The sequence below is a fragment of the Carlito syrichta genome, unplaced genomic scaffold (assembly GCF_000164805.1).
Source record: "Carlito syrichta isolate Samal-C Ts95f unplaced genomic scaffold, Tarsius_syrichta-2.0.1 Scaffold263284, whole genome shotgun sequence".
NCBI lineage: Eukaryota > Metazoa > Chordata > Mammalia > Primates > Tarsiidae > Carlito > Carlito syrichta.
The window spans coordinates 861-18,870 of record NW_007207380.1 but is presented as its reverse complement, the minus strand read 5'-3'; the positions used below and the strand labels follow the sequence as shown (position 1 = coordinate 18,870).

General features: G+C 39.3%; 1 pseudogene; it reads right to left on the bottom strand.

The window, feature by feature from the left end:
- Positions 1–9,848: 9,848 nt before the first annotated feature.
- LOC103254029 lies at positions 9,849–10,776 on the bottom strand (annotated as a pseudogene).
- Positions 10,777–18,010: the final 7,234 nt, after the last annotated feature.

The following is an 18,010-nucleotide window of genomic DNA, read 5'->3' as shown; positions in this document are numbered from 1 at the left end:
TACTGTTTAGCAAAAATAAAATAAATAAATAAAAATAAAAAATAAACAAATAAAAAAGGCAGTAAAAGAGCAACAGATAAATGGAAAAAGACTAGAAAAAATGGCGGATATAAGTCTAAGCATAAGAAAATTACACTAAATGTAAATAGAGTCAACTCTCCAATTCAAAAATAAAATTGTTAGACTGGAAAAAGAAAGCTAGGGAACTGAGCCAGAGAAGATTAAAAAGAAAGAAAGAAAGAAAGATAGGCTCTAACTATGCAGTCTTTGAGAGGCACTTTAGATTTGAAAAATAAATAAATAAACTTTTAAAAGAGGTTTAGAAAAAAATAATAAAAGAGGTGGGTGGCTCTACTAATAATGGATAAAATAGACTTTAAGACAAATAATGTGACTAGAAACAAGAAAGCATGTTTTATAATAAAATTTCAATGTCTTAGGAAGAAATAACAATTATAAATATATACACAACTATCAACAGAGTCCCAAAATACATAAAACCAAAAAAAGAACATAATTAAAAAAGAAATAAGCAAATCATTAATAATAGTTGGAGACTTCAATACTCCATTTTCCGTCACTGATAGAATAACTACATAGAAAACCAGCAAAGACACTCATAAGCGAATCCTGAACATTTACCATAATACTATAAAAAAGGGATTGGCAGTAGCAGGATACTGCTAGGGTTGGTGGGGTAGGGGGAAACACAACATCAATAAAGGTACCTGATCTTAAACCAGGCAAAGTGGGGACCAAAGGGAGTTCCAAACTTTACCTATACAATGACTATTCGTATAACTGATCCTGAACATATCTTTAAAATAATAAAATTAAATAATCCAAAAACCAAAATTTGGACTTTCACACAATAAACACAAAGAAACAAAAGCCCCAAACCCCAAGTCCCCACCCTTCCACAAGGTCTTATCCTGGTCGCTAAGACCTAGAGGTCTTTGGCTAGGCCTGGGTCCAATCTAGATGGCAAGGTCATTCTAGTGCTCCACAAATTATTTGTCAAACCCCACCCTGGCCAAAGGAAGGTCCCAAGAGCCTTGGGAAGTGCACTTCCTTGTGCACATACTCTCGAGACAGAAGTAATGTCCCACCATGCAGGTGCGGATGCAAAAAAAAAAAAAAAAGAAAGAAAGAAAGAAAGAAAGAGAGAGAGCCGGGCTCGGTGGCTCAGCCTGTAATTTCGCGTCTTTGGAAGGGTGAGGGAGTGGATTGCCTGAGCCCGCGGGTTCGAGACCCACCTGGGCGGCAAGACCTCATCTCTACAATAAATCAAAAACTCAGCCCGGCTTGGTAGCGCATGCCTGTTATTCCGGCTACTGGGAAGGCTGAGGCGGAAGGATCGCCGGAGCCCAGCAGGTCGAGGCTGCGGTGGCTGGGAGCAGCCACTGCACTCCAGCCTGGGCGACAGAGTGAGACTCCAACTCAAAAAGAGAGACAGAGAGAGAAAGAGAGAGAGAGAGAGAGAGAGAGAGAGAGAGAGAGAGAGAGAGAGAGAGAGAGAATCAGCAAAGAGACTGAAAGCATAACCACCAAACTTGACTTAATTGACAACAACAAATTAATTATACATGTATCTGAAACACTGATGTAACATACTCCAGGACAGACAACATGAAAGGCTGCAATCAATTATCAACAAATTTAACAGAACTGGACTAATACAAAGTATGTTTTCCAGTCACAGTGGAATTGAATTAGGAATCACCAACAGTTGGAAAATTGAGGCAGTTACAAATATAGAGATGAAAGAAGAAACCACAGAGGAAATTAGAAAAAAATTTAAACTAAATGAAAATGAAAACACAAAGTATCAACATTTATGAAACAGGAATAAAACAGTGCTTAGAGGGAAATTTGTAACAGCAAATGCTTCTACTGGAAACAAAAAAGATATTGAATCTATAACTCAACTTTCTATATTAAGAAGCAAGGAAAAGAAGCAAAAACTAACCCCAAAGCCAGCAGAACAAAGGAAATAAAAAGGATTAGATCAGGAATAGATGAAATAGAAAATCAACACAATAAGAGAACACAAAAGTAATGAAGCCAAAAAAGCGAATTGTAGAAAATAACAACATAATTGAAACAATTTAGCTAGGCTGGTTAAAAGAAGAAAAATAATTAAATTTCTAAAATAAGAAATGAAAGCAGGAACATCACTATAAATTTTATAGAAATATAAAGGATTATAAGCAAATCTTATGAACATTAGATACCTTCCATAAAATGGACAGATTTTTAGAAACACACTAATTACCAAAACTGACTCAAGAGGAAATAGAAAATCTGAATACACCTATAAGAAGTAAAGACATTAAAGTGGTCATTACAAATCTTCCAACAAAGAAAAGCATAGGTCAAGATGTCTTTTCTGGTAAATTCTACCAAACATTTAGAGGGAAAAAAATAATTCTACACCAACTTTTGCAAAATATAGAGTAGGAAGAATGACTTCCCAACTTATTGCATGAGGAGTGATGAAAATGTTGTAAAAAATCAGATCTTACTGATTGTGGAATTGTAAACTTAAGGAAGTGAAAAGAAACAGGGTCTAATCTATGGTCCTTAGCAAGTGAAAAAAGGGCATATTTTTCACACCATGTTCCCATTTGAAAGGGCTTCTATGACCAGCATCAGTCACAAGTGACTGCTGAGCAGGACATCTGGGAGAGACTGAGCATGGCATTCAGAGCCCTTCTCTCCCCTTCTCCTTAGAATCTCTCTGCAGGATACATTCTCCCAGGCTCTCTATACTAAATGATAATCTACAGAATACAAATTTTTCCAAGGATACCTGTTATGTTGGGAAGTAAATTCAATTTCTGGGGAGAAAAGCATATAAGCACATGCTTTGGGTGACACCAAAGTGCTTCTGAGGTTGTTAGGGGAGTAATACAGATGCTATATTGATAGGCATTGTTTTGATTCCTGAATTTACTGTTCAGTTGATTCAAGGAGATGTAATATAAATTAATTAATTGATTGATTGATTGAAACTAGTGGAAAAAGGAGAGATGTCTATTCTTGCTTCATACAAAGCAAGTCAGTGGTGGGACACACCAGAGCTAGTGATGTCTGCCTTAACAGAGCACAGCCAATCTCCCCAGAATTGGTAAATCCAGTGGGAGTTGAGATAAGTTCACATCTTAAGCAAAACATGCAATTCTATTCACGGCAAAATGAAAGAAGTACGTTTGGGCTCCTGGCATGTCTGAGCCCATTTGCAAAATGCCAGCCCGTGTTCCCTCTCCTGCCTACCTAGGATTGGCTGGCCAGGACAGGACCTCAGTCTTAGAGATGCACACAAGGGGGACAGGCTGCTACTTTTCTTAAAGACTTCTTTTTTGGAATTACTCTTGTTAAGAACAGAGTAATTAAAAGAATCAGACAGGATGGAGGGGATATCATGAGATGTTGAGATATAATACAAATGAAGGCCTGGGCTTTTATGTGCAAGTGTACTCAACACAGGAAAGACTCAAGGGATACAGGGAACTTGATGACCTCTTGTTAGGACCTTACTCAAAGTACTCATTATTAGGGCACTTCCTGATGTGAGGGCGGAACTTTGATTTCTCAGGACTTTGGCCTCCATGGCAGGAGTCCAGTTCAAGACTTCCCAGGTATGAGAAAAGATCTCCCTACTTCTTTCATTTTTCAAACCATCTTAACTCAGAGACATGTTTGCCTGGAATTTGAAATCTCATGATTTAAAAAATTTTTTTTATATTCACTGGGGAAAGCGTACTTGATGATGAACAGGACAGAAAAAAGGGTTTCTGAAGGAAGGAGGGCTCGGGGTCCCTGGGTGCCCTCAGAGAGTGAGCCACTCCTGATCTCTGGCCCCCAGTTCATAGATGCCCAGACTGCGTAGACAGGCTAGGGACTGGTTATTTTGTTAGAGGTAGAATTTGATGTATTACTGAGGTAAAGTCTTTGACTTCTGGGAATATTCTCTTCAATCTTTTTGATTTTGCAACTTACATATTTATATTCATTTCATACCTAAGACAAGAAATGAAATTTCTGACACATACTGCACCATGAATGAACCAGGACGTTGGCTTCTGTGGTAGGAGTTGAATCCAAGAAGACCTCCCAGGTATAAGAACAGATCTCCCTAGCTTTTTTCATCTTTACACTATCTTAACTCAGAGACTTATTTGTCCAGGATTTGAAAACTCATGACTGTTTTTACTGAGGAGGTGCATTTGGAGATGGATAGAGCAGAAATGGGGTTCCTGAAAAAAGATGGGCCTGGAGTCCCTGGGGTGATCACAGTGAGCGAGCCACTCCTGAGCTCTGTTCCTAATTCCTAGATGCCCCAGGCTATGTAGACAGGTGGGGAAATGTGTTGTTCTGATAGAGGTAAGATTTAAGCCACTGTGTTACTGAGGTGTGGTCTGACTTTTGAGAATCACTTCTTGGATTTTTTGAATTCAAGCTTCTACACTCATATTTATTTCTTATCTAAGACAAGAAATTAAGTTTTGACACACACTACACTGTGAACAAACTGTGAAAATATAAGGCTGAGTGAAAGAGCCAGATACAAAAGGTCACATGGGGTCTGGTTCCATTTATAGAAAGTCTCCAGAATAGGTAAATATACAGACAGAAAGCAGATGGTGGTTGTCGAGAGTTGGAGGAGGAGGGAAAAGGGAGTAACTGATGATGGGTACAGGGCTTCTTTATGGAGAAGAAAACATTTTGAAACTAAATAGAGATAGTGGTTGCAAAACATTGTGAATGTGCTAAGTGAGGTGAAACTATGTCCTTTAAATTGGTTAGTTTTATGTTATATGAATCTTACCTCTGAAAAAGATTTGAGTGGGGAAGGTGCTCTCATCTCAGAACCAGAACAATTACTTCAATTTCAATGCAAAGGTTACTGACTGTTTTGACTGCAGAGAACCATGAATCTCCATCAGACCAGGCTCCCAGAACTCCAGCATCCCACCTGTTGTACCTGCTCTTCAGAGAACCTGGCTCATGACCTGACTCAGAAACACCGTTTCTGGGTGATGAGGTCTCCCTGTACCCAGTCCTGGGGCTACACCCGGCACTGAGGCCTTCCCGCCTGAAGAGAGCTGCCTCTTCCTTCTGTTTAGTGGGGAAGAAAGTGCAGCTCAGTCATTGGGCTTAGTGGTGGTTTCTGGACATGATGTGGGTCTCAGTGAGATGAGGAATGGAGAGTATGTTCTGTCCATGAGGCCACATGTCACCTCCATGGTGGGTCTTTTTTTCTTGCTGAGTAAAAGTCACCTTTCCCCCTGAAATGGTTTTATCTGTAAATCTCTTCTCCTTGTTGGGGACCAAAGCCCAACTGCTCTAGCACAGTGCCCTGGTGGCCTGGGGTGGGCCACAAGGTGTTGTTTGCAGCTTCTCTTCTGTTACCATCATGGGTTCCAACACTGGACCAGAACACAGAATTGCACCTTACTCCCATGTTTCCATGGGCACTGGTGTTATCAGATCTCCAGCCTCATCCTATGACCAGATTAGATCTGAGGTGGATCTGCTCTCTTCCACTAGCCTCAGATAACATGGAGCAGAGAAGGGTAGGACAGGGGCAACATGGAACAGGGAGGGGTGAGACTGGGGCTGGATCCCTTCATTTCAATAGAGCCACTAACTGAAGGTTATGCCATAATCCCAGCTAGAAGGGAAGATTCAAACACTGGGCTCATTTGGAGCCAGTCCCTACAGTTCTCCAGAAACCCCAGTGATGCATGGATATGGGACTGCAGACCACAAGGTCACCTGTGGGATATTTCCAGGCATATCACAGGCTTTTATCAGTCTGCTTGTGTAACAAGTTTTGTTCTAGGAGCTTCTGTAATCCAGAAGCAAAGCTTTAGCAGCTCAGAGTTGTGGGAGCAGGTAGATCTCACTGCTTGGAGACTTCACATGATTTGATCTGTAAAGTTCTTAACTGTGATTATCAGCTGGGCTGCCACGACAAGAGACCACAGACTGAGCAGTTTAAACAACGAAAGTTTATTCTCTCACAGTCCTGGAGGCTGAAAGTCTGAAATGAAGGTGTTGGCAGGGTTTCCTTCCAAAGTCTCTTGTCTTGGTTTGTAGAATGCTGTCTTCTTATGTGCCCTCACATGATTGTCCCTCTGTGCTTGTCTGTGTCTTAATCTCCTCTTCTTATATGGACACCTGCCCTATTGGATTAGGACTCATTCTTCATTGAATTTCACCTTGAATGAAGATTACGTTAAGGGCAGGATGGGCTTTTATCTTAGAATCAGAGCAATTACTTCACTCCCAATGCAGAGGTGACCTGGCTACATCAGCTGCAGTGAGTCAGGCTTTTCCCTCCATCAGAGCCTGCTCCCGGAGAAAGTTTCTACAGACTATTTATTTTCCTGGGTATGAGCCTTACTTGATTGTTTCTTTGCATGTTTTACTATTTTGTTGTTGTTGAAAACTTCACATTTTAAATAAGATTGTATGGCAACTCTGGAAGTAATATTTTTTCTATCTCCAGATTTTGTTGTTGTTCTGGTTGTTGTTGTTTGTTTAGCGAGTCTTTAAAACTATCTGTAAAGTCTGTATACTTTGTTGTATGTGGCCACTGAAGTCTCAGCTTGGTTAGCTTAGTGACTAGCTAGGAATTGGACAAAGATTTCCTTAGCTATCTGGAAGTAATAAGTCTCCCAGTTTATGTAGAGGGGCTCTGTGTGCAATCTGAGACATGTCTTCAAAACTCAACCAAGCAGTTTACAGTCTGTTTTAGCCTTCATCTCCTGTTTGTACAGTGTCTCAAACTCAGAGTTAGAGCTTAAGGTCTTCTCAGGTCTGCTCAGAGCATGCAGATAGTCCTTGTCTTGCCCAGGCCTATGCATGCACATGGCCCACTGGATTTTCTGGAGTATGCTGAAGTTTTTCAGGGCCACTTATAGACATCTCCATTTCCTGGCATTTTCTTTTAAATGTTTGGTTAGCCTATTGGTTGTTTTTTTTTTTTTAAGTTATTCTTTTAAAAAAATTTTTATTATAAAGATGTGGGGTACAAGGTTAGCCTATTGTTTATCCTAGTTGCATTTTATGACTGCAGGCAGCCATGATGTTCGACAATTGTCTATGATTTTTTTTGGCTAATATTCCCAGGGAGTAGATTGTTCTCTCAGGGTTAGGTTTGAGTCACATCAAATAAAGATAGCTTTGTGAATTCTAGGAAACAACCAAACAAGTAAAATAATGAATATTCTTTGGAAATAGAGCATTAAAAGTATCTCTAACACATTGTATCTGCTCTAGTGACTTCCTGTCTGCTGGTTTTCACCTTGGTGGTGAGCTGTTAGTTTTCAAGTTTACTGTGGAGCTGAGAAGAAAGGAATGGGAATCGTACCAGTTAAAATACCACAGAGCTTACTGTTCTTACCAAGATTCAGCCATTATTCTTTTTTTTTTTTTTTTTGAGTTGGAGTCTCACTCCGTCGCTCAGACTGGAGTGCAGTGGCCGCTCCCAGCCACCGCAGCCTCGACCTGTTGGGCTCTGGCGATCCTTCCGCCTTAGCTTTCCAAGTAGCCGGAATTACAGGCGCGCGCTACCACGCTTGGTTGATTTTTGATTTATTGTAGAGAGGAGATCTCGCCAAGTTGCCCAGGCGGGTCTCGAACCCGCGGGCTTAAGCAATCCACTCACCTCAGCCTCCCAAAGGCGCGGGATTACAGGCTGAGTCACCGAGCCCGGCTCAGCCATTATTCTTGAACAAACACCCCCCAGATTATAGAAAACCCTTGGTTAATTTCCAGAGTTCTGAGGAATGTTAATTCTGACAATTCTGCACGAGTTCACTTCACTTTTATGGAATAGATCATTTTGGGACACTCTTACTCTATCATTTCTGCTGATGTCACTGTATAACTTTTTGTTTTACTAAATGCTTTAGTAATCACAGTATAAATACTTAACTCTCCACAGTCTACTTAGAATTAATAATTTATCACTTCATGTGGAATATACTACTCAATTTACTCAGTTAATGGTCTTTTCTGTTGTTCTTCTTTCAGTCATAATATTTCAAGTTTTTCCTGCTTTTTTCATTTTCTCTGTCTGAAGAATTAACTTTAGCATTTCTTTTAGTGCAAGGCTCCTGTTGACATTTTCCTTCACTGGGAATATGTTTAATTCATCTTCAATTCTGAAGACTATATTAACTATATGTAGAATTGCCCAGGCAAATGTTGATTCTGAGCATCAGGAGATAATGATGTTGGCTGCCTACCTGAAGTAAGATTTATGATCTAAGACCAGGATTTCCATGCAGAAACAGGTTTTTCTGCTGGGACTTAAGACTCTAAAACCCAAGAGAAAGCTATCAGCTCTACAGCATTGACAAAGAGAAGACCGTCCACCTCACCCTGAAGGAAGTGAAGCCCATAATAATATACCTGTTTCTGATGGAGTCAAGTGATGAGTAGCAGAGAAACCTCCTCCAGGTGAGGATTAATGGGAAAAAATATGGTTGGTTATGACATCAGGAAAAACAATTCACTTTTGTTGACATATCACTATATTGGAGGTGATTACCTAGGGGAGAGGGTGAAGGAGAAAAGAAAGACCAAAAATGGTCCATATAAGAAGAAACAAATGGAGAGAAGGGACTTTGAGGCAGAAGGAAAGAAGACATGCAAAGATTGAATGCTTTGGACAGTGATTAAGCCATGAGAGAATAGCTTTCATGATTGGAATTAGTGGTCTTACAAAAGAGACCCCAGAGAGCTTGCTAGTCCCTTTTCGCATATGAGGACACAGCAAGAAGTCATCATCTGTAAGTCAGTAAATAGACACCAAGTCTGCCTTGATCTTTGACCTGTGAGAAAGACATTTTTGTTGTTTATAAGCTACCCTGTTTATGGTATTTTGTGATAGCAGCTTGAATGGACTAAGACAACATGGTAGGAACTAGAAATGAAGATAGACTGACAGTGATGACTGTCAAACACACTCATGAAAGCAAGGCAAGACCAAGGCCCAACTGATTTGGCTGGTAAAAAGATGAACCACTTTTAGACTCAGACAATTTATTACAAATGAAAAGAAGAAAAAACCAAAGGTGCCAACTTTCTGGGTCCTCGTCCCACATACTAAAAAGAATGACACTGAAACAAAAGGGGCAAGATGACTGCAACACTGTTGTGGGGTAGCCCATTGATGAGGAGTCAATGCTAGACTCCAGTTATATCTCATGATATTCTTCTGCTATATTGAAAGGTTGTGGGACAGAGAAACTCATCCATCAAAATCTGGGAGGCAGTAAGGAACTATCTCAAGACAGTGTCCCAGGAGATACAAGAAGGAGTGGGAGATATAGTATTGAGGCAGAACCTAAGAAGCCTCCCATTCTCTCATTTTCCAGAACAGGTATTCTTCCAAGTTTCAGATTAGCCTTTGCTTACATGAATTATGTAGATATGCAAGTTCTCCAAAACTCCATGGTAAAGTGGTTCCCCTACACTTTCATGACAATTGGAGAGAGATTATACAACCAAAAACAGGTATAGTGGAGTTAGGGATTCTAAAGAAGTGACAAAAGCAAAAACAGGATGGAGAAGAGAGGAAATAGCAGTGATAGGCATGTTCGAATATAAGGTGTCTTATAAAGATATAACCTCCTCTTAACTGAGTCTCAATCTCTGTCTCTCTCTCCACTCCCTCATCTTCTCTCTCTCATAAATACCACATAGTCATACTGTGACCCAATGAAGTGGCTCAGGTGTGTTTGGAAAAGGTAGTGGCCTGGGAAGTTCTACATTTCTCAAAGCGTAAAGAAACTCTTCATCATTTAAAAAGTACATTAGGCAACTCTTCCTCAGCTCTCCCTGTACTCCCCATTCTTCCCCATCAATCTCCTGAATCTCCCGAAAGTTCTCTTTGTTTCCCTGTTTCTCAGGGTGCATATGAGAGGGCTAAGTGAAGGAGTGCCTACTGCACAGAAAAGAACAAAGAATTTGCCCCTCTTTGGGGCATAGGGAATTTTGGGTTGGAGATAAACAGCAATGACTAAACTGTAGAAGGTAGTAACCACAGTGAGATGGGAGAAGCAGGCCTCAAAAGACTTTTCCGTGCTTTGGCAGAGTTAATCCTCAGCACTGGCAAGGCAATGGCAACATACGAGACAAGGATAAGGCTGAGAGCCAGAACCACGAATATGACACTGGATATAGTCAAATGAATTTCATTGTGGGGAGTGTCTTCACAGGAGAGTGGAATTAGAGAAGGGACTTCACATAAAAAGTCATCTATCTGTCAGTGGGGACAGAAGGACAGGTGGAGAGCAGCTGGTGTCTGGATTGTCAATTGGCCAGACCTATAACCCAGGCCACAGATGCTAGCTGCCGGCACAGATGGGGGTGGATTATGGTGGCATAGTGGAGGGGCTGACAGAAAGCCACTTAGTGGTCAAAGACCATCACTGTTAGGAGGATACACTTGGAAGATGAAGAGTTGGATGGAGTAGTCTGGGAAGCTGATAGTCTTCTTTGGGCCCCAGAAGTTGAGAGCATCTGGGGGATGCAACTCATGGTGAAGAAGAGGTCCAAGAAGGAGAGATTGGAGAGGAAAATGTACATTGAGGAGTGGAGCCTGGGGTCCAACACAGATGGCAGGATGATGAGTGTGCTGCTCCCAGGGTCAGGAGGTAGGAAGTTGAGGCCAATCATAAAGAGAATCCTTTCCAACCCTGAGTGTCCAGAGAAGCTCAGAAGGAGGAAGCCCTCTGGGAAGCTTTGCTTGACCATGGCCTGTTCCTGTCTCAACATGGAATGATGAGGCTGTCACACCAGTGTGATTCCGCATGTTGTATCAAAACTAAGCCTGGGTGCTTGTGAGTCACAGCAGGTGGAAGTTTCTCCTCTGCCTCTGCTCACCCAGCCTCCCTTTCCCAGGCTCATCACCATCTAGCAGTTGCTCATTATCTCCTGTTTCTCCAGGTCAAATATTGTCTAGTGGGAGCAAGGAAACCATGACTGCACTGTACAGCGAGGGAACCCCACACCGGTGCCTCTGACTTCTTGGTTGAGGGCAAGAGAGACTGTTGGAAAACAGATTAATTAATTCCTTTTCATTAACTCAACAGTAAGTTATCAATCTCTATTTTATTCTGAATACTGTGATAGTTCTGAATATTTCATTATGCACATCTGGAAGGGATTAGCAAAGAAATCTTTTTGATAGAATTTTCCTGACATAAATATCTATGCAGAGTTATTTCGTATTCTGGTACATAAATGTCCTAGAATCATTTACTTTACCCTTCTTTGTAAAGGAGTACACCAGAGGCAGAGTGTATGAATTAAGGAAGAGATTTATCCTCTGCATGAAATAAAGTGAGTCCATCCACAGAGAGGTCAATGAGGTGATTTTGTCCCTTTTCCTCTTTTAAAAATGAATTATGATTTATCAAACTAAACACAAGAGCTTTCTTTACAAATGAAAAGCTCTAATGTCAACCTGACATTATGTGCAATATAGCAGAATACGATTTTTAAAATGTTGACAATTGCCTTGTTCTGGGACTTGGAAGTAAAAAGGATGATATAATTTTTAAGTCTATCCCCTTTTAGATAAGATTACATTAATAGCAAAATACAGAGTAGAGGTTGAAATATTTAAGTAGAAATTAGAATTCATTTGATACTTTCTTAATTCTACTCACTACTTAAGATTTAAAGCATTTTCATTATTTATTTATTGATTGATTTTTTGGACAAGGGAGTACTTCATTTTTAAAAAATTTTGTTTTAAAGATGTGGGATACAATTCAGGGCTAGGCATACAAATGGTCATTGTACAGGTAAAATTTGGGCCTCACTTCACCTGGTTTGAGATCAGGTACTCTTATGGATGAACTGTGCCCCACTCCCTAAGATTTAAAGCATTTTTATAAAAATTCAAATCTACAGAAAACTTTGAGTAGTTAGAGTTCCTATGCACTATTTATCTATATTAATCAATTGCTAATATTAGCAATGTTTAACATTCCATCTTTTTCTTTATATATATAATTATATTTATTCTGAGTTATTGGAGAATGAATTGCATATATACTGCCTCTTCACTTCTACATGTTTCTAAGAAAAAGGGAATTCTTTTTATGTTAAATCAGCATGGTTACTAAATACAAGATAGCCAACATTGAAAAAATATTATTTACTCTGTAGACTGTACTCATAATTTTGCCAATTATTTCCTTTATAGAATTTTTTTTCTATGAAAGATCCACTCCAGAACAAATATGTCTGACTTTGGGCTTTCAAGGAGCCTTTCCTTAGTCAGTGAAACAACAAGCTTTACAAGATAGTCTCATTTTTCAAGCCTCACCATGAGAAGCTGAGAGGCTAGAAGAGTGTTACTTCAGGTAAACAATAAACACTGGAGAATCCATGGAAAATGGAGATCCCCCAGAATTGAAGGCAAATAAGTTAAAGATAATGTGTGGGCAAGAGATGGGAGTCTGCACAGTAAAGAAAGGAGGAATCCAGGTAGGTGAGTCAAGGAAAGCCTTCTGGGGGAGGTGACATGCAATTTTTTTCCGTGAAGGACTATGTTGGGACATACCAAGCAAGCTCAAAGATGAGGGTGGGATGTGGTAGCCACCTTGTCAGGTAGGAGGCAAACGGAGGGTCTTCTGAACACAGAAAATATTAAGAGGGCCATTTAGGGAGAGGAGTCAAGCAAGTTGGTGTCAGAAAGTGCCCTGGGAGTTTATGGGTTGGCATGAATACCTCCCCATCACAGGACCCCCATCTAAGCTTAAAGCTACCTTCTATATGACCAGCAATCCTCCTTCTGGGAATATATCTGGAGGAACCCAAATCATTCTACAAAAAAGATACCTGCACATGCCTGTTTAATGCAGCATCATTCACAGTAGCAAAAACATGAAACCAACTGTGCTGCCCATCGAAAGTGGACTGGATTTTTAAAAATGTGGTACATATACACAATGGAATATTACACAGCCACAAAGAAGAACAAAATTTGAATCTCACCACCCTTTTCATCAGGATTCTCTCTTTTTTGTCTCCTTCCTCCATCATTACTTTTCTCCCTAAGGATAAGATTTGTTCCTATTTAAAAATTGTTAATTATTCAAAAATAATTATATAAATACATCTATAGATTCTACAGAATAATAAAAATAAACATATGGCATACCTGCCCCCATTCCTAATTTAAAAACAGAACAAATGTTACCAGGATCTTGGATGTCTTCTGTGGGTCCTGCCCCGATCGCATCTTCTTCTTCCTTCCTGAAGAAGCAATCACAATTATGATTTTTATTCATAATTCCTATTTATTTATTTTATTATTTAAAAAATCTTTTTTGAGTCAGAGTCTTACCATATCACCCAGGCTGGAGTACAGTGGCAAAATAATGGCCCACCACAGCCTTGACCTGGTCTCAGGTGAACCTTCTGCCTAAGCCACAGCATCCTGAGTAGCTGGCACTATAGGCATGCACCACCACATCTGGCTAATATTCTAAATTTTTTGTAGAGTTGGAGTCTTGCTATGTTGCCTAGGCTGGTCTTGAACTCCTGGGCTCGAGCAATCTTCCCATCTTGGCCTCCAAAGTGCTGAAATTACAGATATGAGCCACCATGCCCAGTCCATTATTTCTTTTAAAACTTTGCAGTATCTTCTCTTTTGTATCTCAGCAGTAGCTCATCATGTTTTATTCATCTACAAATACTAGCACTTCTCACATTCTTACTCTCTTGGCAACTTGTCTCACTGTATGCTTTTCTGAATCTCTTCAGTGTATATCTTCTTTTGACAATCTGCTCCTGTTTTCTGCATTTTATAACACTTCTTTTACTTACCCTATTTCTTCGGGTCCTTTTCTCTTACACCAACAATAGGTAAGCACTACTTTTCCTGCTTTTCATTAATTTCACACATACATGCATTCATTTCTTCTTTATTGGTCACCAAAAAGCTAGTCATGTACTAGCTGCCATGAAGTTATAAGATACAAATTCTGCTCTATAATCCAATAATGATAACCACCTATTGTCTTCACAGTTATTATCTGTTGGGTGCTTCCTATATACCAGACACTGTGCTAAATGACTTCCTAGAACATCTACTTCATAGAACCACCCTACTAGTTAGTTAATAATCCTCATTTACAGAACAAGAAACTATCTCAGAGAGATTAAGTAACTCTCCCAAATTTACCCAACCAATAAGTGCCAGGGCCAGGATTCTAGGCCCTGCTTGATTCCAACATACGGAAACTGTGGGACTGTAGGGGGATACACTTGTGCCTTACTTGCAATAAAGTGAGAATCTCCTCATTGCCTTGCTGCTAGAGCCTCCCCATAGAAAGGAACTTCTCGACTGGTTGGAGCCTACCTTGATTCTCACAATAAGAACTAAAGCAAACTACAGAGGACTGTTATACCCTTGAGCTGGATTTCCACTTATATTTCCGGTATGAATATTGATTGCTAGTGCTTATTTCCCTGGGCACTTTTAAAAGCATTCCTTCTTATAACTTCAAGAGGTGGGCACTATTATTACCTTACTTTTCAGATGAAGGCACACAGAGGATAAATAACTTGTCCTGCCAAGTCTAGCTAGTAAGCACCAGAGATCAGATTTTAACCCAGGTCAGTGAGCTAAAGAAGCTAAGTACATATTCTGTCATCACTCTTGCAGATGTGGGAGCCAGAGTTAGCTCTCTACTATGTAGCACTTGCTAATCACCTGTTTTCCTCAATCCAGTGAATTAAGCTCTCTTTTAGTGGTACCCAAGGCAGACAGAAAAGCATGGTGAGATGATGGAGAAAAGAAACCCAGGTCTCCTATTCCATGAAGAGAAACAGCTCATTAATTCTGCTGAGACTAGGCAAGCCAATTAATTAGCCACTGTCACTAATGATTAAGAAGGGATGAGAGGATTCAGAGGAAGCATGCCAACAATGGAGCTCCCTTTGGTAAATAAAAAGGTCACCTCTGCTCCTCTGTGTCACTGGAGAGTTTAAGGGCATCATAAGGGTGTATAAAGGCATTAGTCCCACCTGCCGAGTGTCACATATTTCTATTCTTTCTGTCAATCCTTGAATGTGCTCATTCAGTAACCCCCTTACTTTGATTTATTTCCTTTTTCCTTTTAAATTGAGGTATAATTTATATAGCAGCATGGACATATTTTATGGAAAATTCACTGAGTTTTGATGACGTATACATCTAGGCCACCACTATCCAAGTGAAGATATAGAACATTTTCATTACTCCAAGAAGTTCATCATGCTCATTTATAATAATATTCCCCAAGCTCTAGGAAACCACTGGTCTTATTTCTATCATTTTGTTTTGCCTTTTCTAGAACTTCACATGAAAGATTTATTTAGTACATATTTTTTGTGTGTGTTTAGTATCTTATACTCTACACAACATTTTTGAGATTCATCCATGTTGTTTTGTATATCAGTAATTCATTCCTTTTTACTACTGATTAGTATTCTGTTGTTTAGCTATAAAATAATTTGCTCATCCACTCACCCATTGATGGACATTTGGGTTTGTTGTTGTTTTAAAATATATCCCCTGAATTTTTAAAATATTCCTCCCTTCACAAGGTAGTACCTACTTCTTTTCTTCTTGAGTGTGAGCTATAGTTGGTGTCTCACTTTTAACAAATAGAATGTGGCAGAAATGATAGTGTGTGACATTTAAAACTAGGTCACAGTGACTTTGTGACGTCTTTATTGTCCTTTTTTTTTGGATTGTTCACTCTGAGAAAAGCCATCCAAGCAGTGGATGGAAGCATACATACAGGGAGGAACTAAGGCATCCTTCTAAAAACATATGTGTTCCTGAGAAATTTTTCAGTTGATCCTTGCTGATCCTCCAGCTTCATCCAGATATATATATATATATATATATATGTATATATATATATATATATATATTTTTTTTTTTTATTAAAGATTGTGGGTAAAATTTAGGGCTAGGTATACAAATATTCACTATGCAGTTACCCTTGTCAATGAGATGTGCCCCCACTTCTCCAGGCAGATATCGAGTACTATAAATCCCACGTCCCCATCCCCCACCCCCTCCCTGCCATTTCCCACCACTTTCAATCCTTTTCTTATAGTAATACAGTAGTTGTTCAAGTTTCACTTATGAGTGAGAACATGTGATGCTCAGTTCTTTGTTTCTGTGAGAGATCACTCAGTATTATAAACTCTAATTCCATCCAGGTTGCTGCGAAGTTCATGATTTTGTTCTTCTTTATGGCTGTGTAGTATTCCATTGTGTATATGTACCACAATTTTTAATCCACTCCTCTTGTGATGGGGAGCACGGTTGGTTCCATGTTCCTACTATTGTATCCAAATAGGAAAAGAGGAAGTCAAGCTATCTCTCTTTGCAGATGACACGATTGTACATCTTGAAAAGCCAAGAGAATCTGCCAAAAACCTCTTTGCACTGATAAAGGACTTTGGCAAAGTCTCAGGGTATAAAATAAATGTACAAAAGACAAGTCGCATTTCTATACACCGATAATAAACAAACAGAAACCCATATAAAAAGCACAATTCCATTTAAAATCGCCACAAAAAAATGAAATACCCTGGTATCTTCCTAATCAGAGACATAAAAGACCTTTACAACGAAAACTACAAAACACTGCTCAAAGAAATCAAAGATGACACAAACAAGTGGAAAAATATTTCATGCTCAAGGATGGAAGAATGAACTTCGTTAAGATGTCCATTTTACCTAAGGCAATCTACAGATTTAATGCAGTATCCATCAAATTACCGCAGCATTCTTCTCAGACCTAGAAAAAACAATACAGGAATTCATATGGAAACATAAACGATCGAGAATAGCCGAAACAATCCTCAGCAAAAAACAAAACAAAACAAAACAAAGCAGAAAGTATCACACTCCCAGACTTTAAGCTATATATTAAAGTGACAATAATAAAAACATCCTGTAATGGTACAAGAACAGGCATATAGACCAATGGAATAGAATTGAGATTCCAGAAGCAAAACCTCAATTTCTCAACCAACTCATCTTCGACAAAGCCTCCACCACCCACTACTGGGGAGAGGAGAACCTATTCAGTAAATGATGCTGGGAAAACTGGCTGACCACATGCAGAAGACTGAAATATCCAGATCTTTTAAGGACTGCAATTGGCTAACATCTTGGCTACAACTCAAGAGAGACGCTAAGTTAGAATCAATAGCTAACTGTTCAGTCATGTCTGAATTCCTGACTCACAGAAACTGTGAGATAATAGATATTTGTTGTTTGAAGCTATTAAGTTTTGGGGTAACTTGTTATGCTATGATAGATAACCACTGTGGGGTTGTTCCCAGTTTTTCTGTTATAAATAAATCTGTAAAAATGCAAAACTAAAAAAATAACAAGATTATTAAGACAAGAAATATAAAATATATTGTCTCTGTCCCATTCCTGCTCCTTAGGCAATTCAGTTTCCTTACTAGAAGCAATATCTTTTCCCAGAGATACTGTATGCATATTTTGGCATATGTGTATATTTTTTTCTTACCTAAATAGCAGAACATTATACATACACTTTGCAATTTGCATTTTTCTTGGTTAAGGTTAGAAGCGCCCTTGGGACATTTTGTCTAATCTTCATTAGATGCACCGAAATCACCTTAAAACTCACCATATTTTGAATCATCTCCAGTCATTTTTTTCTATTCCATTTTTTTGTAGAGCTTACATTTTTAAATGCTATACTGTGTTTTTAAATGTGGATATACATGCAATTAAATACTGTTCATAGCATTCCATTGTGTATATGTACCACATTTAAAAAAAAATCAAGTCTACCCTAGACAGATCATCAGGACAAAAAATCAGCAAGGCGATGTGGAAGCTCAATGTGACTTTGGACCAAATGGACTTAATTGATACCTACAGAACACTCCATCCAAAGACCATAGAATACACATTCTACTCATCACCACA